We start from the raw sequence: 6000 nt of genomic DNA on the forward strand, positions 1-6000 counted from the left end.
CTGGTCGCGGCATGCACTCGAAACAAGACTGGAGAACATAACCTCTCTCACTCTTCACCTTTCTTCTTCTCCTTCTCCTCAGCTTGACCATTTCCCTCATACTTCCTTGTCAATGAATCGAGTACAACTTCTCACTCAACACGTGTGCTAAAAGCAAGCAGCAGGTTTGGGCGCGGACACTGATACACAACGAGTTCTGAGGAAAACAGGACATAATCTCTAATAGGAATAATCAAAGCGTGCAATACTGTATACAATTATCCCAGTGGCTATTGTTCTCTGTCTGAACCGGTGAACTGTGGCAGCTCTGTGCTTGAACTCACTTTCAGACAAGAAGTGTTCTCTTTACTATTGCTTCATAAAAATGAGTTTGCGGCATCTTGATCATCAGTCCTGTTGACTCTGTGCTCGCGAGGATTATTCTGATAATTTGTGAGATGTCTGTACCAGTGTGTGTATGTATATTTTCAATAACTAGCAAGATACCCGTGCTTCGCTACGGTATTATACTGAAACTTAGAATTGAATGCTTATTGTTTTATATGTAATCAGCCGAAATTCGCGACCAGACTCGTTTTCTGAGAGAATACGCCAAAATTCGCGATCTGACTCGTTTTCTAATAGATTACGGCAAGTTTCCTCCCATTTTTCAATCTTTCTTTCCCGCAATCGATTTCGTACTTCCCGGGCTAGGTCCAGGTATTCCACCCGGTCAGTTGCGTCCCTAAACCTTTGCCATCTTTTCCTATAAGCATTTTTAATATGGATCAAATCCTTGAGGAGATCCAGCGTGGTGTCGTCTTGGGTGCCTTGGCGATAATGAACCCGCGGCCGGACTGCATTCTTAGTCACTACCCGTCCAGGACCAGTTTCGAGCGCGGTCCGCACTTTTTACGACGGTCCAGAACATTATTATTATTATTATTATTATTATTATTATTATTATTATTATTATTATTATTATTATTATTATTATTATTATAGATGTTCTGGACCCCACAGCAAGATGCAAGACCGCTACATGGCGGTAAATTACATCTGCTGCCATTGTCATTGTTGAGAATGTGACCAGCACCATTGTCGCGCGTAGGCAAGTGTGCGGGATTTCTGGCCATACGAATGACATACTTTCGTGCATTATTGACTTTATTATGGAGGTGAAAAATTGGACGGTCAATCTCATTCCTATCGTTTATTTCAAATGTGTTTAAATTTTTGTTTATATGCCAGGAGAATCTTACTGTAATCTAAGAACGTTCTCCGAAGGAAAAGATGGCTCTTGAAAACGAACCCAGGAAAGACTAAAAATTATCGGTTTAAGATCAGAATAAGTACATCGAAAATCTACAGCCTGTTTCCAGTGATTCGACAGGGTCAGGAATGGAATGAATAAAGCCCCCATCTAGCGGCGACAATAGGAATTGTGCCCGGCAGCCAAAACCTGTCGCACTCCTCTGGGGCAATGATTAATGGATGACAAATGAAATGAAATGATATTGGACAGTGTTGCTGGAATGAATGTTGACAGGGAAAACCGGAGTATCCGGAGAAAAACCTGTCCCGCCTCCGTTTTGTCCAGCACGAATGTCACATGAAGAGACCGGGATTTGAACCACGGAACCCAGCTGTGAGAGGCCGGCGCGCTGCCGCCTGAGCAACGGAGCCTTCTTATAAATACACTAGCAAATGTACCCGTGCTTCGCTACGGTATTCTACATTTTATACGGATATCGACGTATATACTGTGCGTGCAGTAAATGAGATTGTTTTAAAATTGCATGTCTCTTAGCCTTATCCGAGAAATAGCATGGGGATGTCCCCATACGTTGTTTCCAATGTAAAGTGAGGGTTGCGGAGTTGTGGTGATAACGGCAGGCTCACTTGCCTACTGCCATTCACAATCGAGTTGGCAAGTTTACATTATAATTGCAGGCCCTACTGCGCGGTCACAATCGATTTGGGGAGTTTTAATTACAATGGCAGACCCATTTCCTACTTTCAGACAGATTACAGTTGAGGAGTTTTTATTATAATAGCAGGCAACTTCCCCACCACCTCTCAAAATTAAGTTGTGCAGTTATCATTATAATGACAGGCCCTTTTTACTGCTGCCAACCACCTTACTGCCAGTCACACAGAATTAGTGAGTTTCCATGAAAATAGCAGGCCACTATGCCCAATGCTAGTCAAATTTTAGATTGGAACATTTGTTTATAACGGCGGGCACCCTGGCCTAGAGCCAAACACAACAGGGTAGGGGACTTTCGAACAAAATTGCATGATCCCTTGCATTCTGCAAGACAAATCGAGAAGTGAATTATTCATTAAAATGATAGGCCCTCCTCACCAATGCCAGTTACACAGGAGTTGGAGAAGGACCCCATTCCTACTGCCAGCAGTCAAAGTCGGTGTAGGGAGTACTGACTACAATAGCAGACACACCCTTTCTCGATCGCTACAAATCGACATCGATGAATATATATAGATGGACATGCGAAAGTATATGCATGTTTACAATATTGCAGACCTTCATTTACAGATTAATTGCTGCTAAACGGTACGTCATATTGACAAAGGGTTGTACCGTAAGGCGCAGTATTTAGCGAAGTAAATGGCTGGTCCTATGATATTTGCTCGCATCTCATCTATTCATGGGTCAGATTGAGTCAGAAACGTTGAATAGGTTGAAATTTGTGTAAGATTATCTTACATTGCATTACTTTTCGGATAATTATGTGACATCGCATTTGGCTCACATATGGGTACTGGGTGGGCCAATGTTCATGTAGAGTTTGATCATACTATCTTTCCTGTAAATGATTGAAAGTATGAATTATATCGGTAAAGAGTCCAAATTTACTTAAAATCGAGAAATAGAGACGAATCTAACGTATAAGCGATACAGATACGACAAAAAGTCATAAGACCAAGGTTGAAGATCACTCCTAATTCAACGAAGATTGTGCCATCCGTTATGTGATAGGACTTCCCGTTTATCCCACGAAATACCTCGAAACGAAGGTCTGCACCATCATTAAAATTGCTTCCATATTTCGATATTCTTCGGGGATAAAAAAATGAAAAAATTAAAGAGCTGTGAAGTTTTTCGTTCGTTACAGGCTGAAACGTATAATTTTTCCAAATTTCAATTTACTTGCTTGTCTGGCAGATTATGCTGCAATCTGGATTTTGGGCGAGGGGGTAAAAATTATGACTTTCAGGAAATTAAACCAAACAATGTGCAGACGATCATTATTACCCCTCAAACGGGTATCTGTACGAAAATTTCACGAAAATAGTCAATGTACAGGCACACACAGTCGTTACGATTTTATTTATATAGATAGATAAGGAATCTGCTCCACGTACAACACATTTTGGCTACGTCCGCTGGACATAACCTGCAAAACCAACCGTTCATGATATCTCACTTATTAATCCTCCTGTCGAAAAATTCACATGAGAACAAAAGTTTTAGAAATGGGTTTCCATTAAGGATTGTAGATTTCGATTAATTTCGGATGTGCATATTTTGAGGAAGTACAAAATCATGGTTCCGGTTTCGGATAAACCCCCAGTAAATTTAGGTATTCAGAAATAATATTGGCCGTAAAACCTACACAAGGACAAGTAGATTCTAAATATGAAGTTTGGTGGAAATATATCCAGTAGTTTTCAAGTTATAGAAAGACAAACAGACCAACAGACAAACAAAGAAACAAATAAACTAACTAACTGACACCAAGGAAACCTACCCTTGGACAGATGAATGCTATATATAAAGTTTGATTCAAATATCTTCAGTAGTTTTCAAGTTGTAAGAAATACGCTTTACACGCACCTGCTCTTGCGTTAAGTCCGCTGGGATTTGTACCGAAAAACGGTCCGTTAATGATATCTCCCTTATTAAATCCTGTTATCGAAATGATGCACATGAAAAAAAAAAGTTTAGAATTTTTTTTTCATTAAGGCAGGTAGATTTCCATTAAGTTCGGTTGCGTATACTTTGAGGGTTTCGGTTTCATAAAAATCCCCACTCAGTTCAGGGATTTAGAAACGATATTTGCGCTAAAACCTACCCAAGGACAGGTGGATTCTAAATATGAAGTTTGGTGGAAATATATCCAGTAGTTTTCAAGTTATAGAAGGACAGACAAACAGACAAACAGACAAACAAACAGACAGACACCAAAGCTAAAAATGATGCAGATGGTCATTATTACACCTGAAACGGATAACTGTACGGAAATTTCGCCAAAATAATCAATGTACAGACACACGGTCGTTACGATTTTATTTATGTAGATTATGAACAGTAAAATCAATTGGTCTCATCTCCTTTTACACCCCACCGCCGTTAAGTTTATTTATCCAACCCCCCCCCCCCAAGAAAAATTAAAAGAAGGCGTGTTTCTTTATGTTAAAGGAGATTCCAAACACTAATGCTCACGTCTATTACCTTCAGTTTTGAGATTAAATAATTCACTTTTTTCACTTTCACACTACCCCCCCCCCCTAAGTGAATTTTCCGGCAAAAATACTTGTTTCTTTAATAGTAAAGGATCTTCTAAATACCAATTATCACGACTGTAACTCTGTAACTTCTTCAGTTTTTGATTTATGTGTCCTCATGAAAGGAATTCAACTCCTTTTCACTACCGTCCCCCAAGATGATTTGCCCCCAAAGCGCGTTTTTCTTTTTTTTTTAAAGGAAATCCAAATACCAATGTTCATGTCTGTAGGCCCTAACAACTTTAGTTTTTAATAGATGTAAGTATTCTCATACAATTAAGTCAATTCATTTTTCAATTCTTTCACCTCCCCTCCCCCTCCCCCCTTCATTGGATTTTCTTTACTTTTAAAGCAGATTCCAAATATCAAATTTCACATCTGTAACATCTTCATTTTTGAGATAACAGGAGCCTAATTAAAAGAATTCAACACCATTTTCAGTCACTTTTACCCCCCCCCCCAATCCACCCTAGTGATATTTCCGAAAACTAAAAATACACGTTTCTTTATTTTTAATAGAGATAAAAAGTACCATTTTTCACTTCTGTAACATGTTCAGTTTTTTGAGATATACTGTAGAAATTCTCATTTTAAAATTTCACCCCCTTTTAAGTTCCCCTTAAGAGGAGTTTCCAAAAACAAATCACCTATGTTTCTTTACATTTACAGGAGATTCCAAATACCATTCTTTACGTCTGTATCATTCTACGTTTCTCAGATATTCTGTAGATATATTTTTTCAAAAAATTCACCCCAATATGTCACTCCTGTTGAACCGCCATTAATTGGAATTTCCAAAAACAAAAAAGTACGTTTTTATTATTAAAGGAGATCCCACATACAAATTTTCAGTTCTGTAATGTCTTCAGTTTCTGAGATATATGTATCCTCATTAAAGGCATTCAACCCATTATTCACCCTTTTACACCCCTCCTATTCGGATTTACAGAAAACAAAAAATACGTGTTCCTTTATTTTCAAAGGAGATTCTAAATATCAATTTTTACATGTGCAAACTTTTAAAGTTTTGAGATATAGATTCACTCATTTTAAAAATTCACCCCCCTTTTCCCCCACCCATTAATTGGACTTTCCGAAAACAAAACAATACGTGTTTCTTTATTTTTAAAGGAGATCAAAAGTACCAATTTTCAGGTCTGTAATATCTACAATTTCTGAGATATAAGTACCGGTATCCTGATTAAAGGCATTCAACCCCTTTTTCTCTTTTTCACCCGTCCTATTGGGATTTTCTGAAAAAAAATACGTGTTTCTTCATTTTTAATGATGATTCTAAATACCAATTTTTACATCTGTAAACTTTCAAAGTTTTGAGATATAGATACACTCATTTTAAAAATTCACCCCCATTTCACCCCCGATTAATTGGATTTTCCAAAAACAAAAAAATACGTGTTTCTTTATTTTAAAGGAGATCCAAAACACCAATTTTCAGGTCTGTAATATCTTCATTTTCTGAGATATAAG

This window comes from Anabrus simplex, chromosome 1 (genome assembly GCF_040414725.1).
Source record: "Anabrus simplex isolate iqAnaSimp1 chromosome 1, ASM4041472v1, whole genome shotgun sequence".
Classification (NCBI taxonomy): Eukaryota; Metazoa; Arthropoda; class Insecta; order Orthoptera; family Tettigoniidae; genus Anabrus; species Anabrus simplex.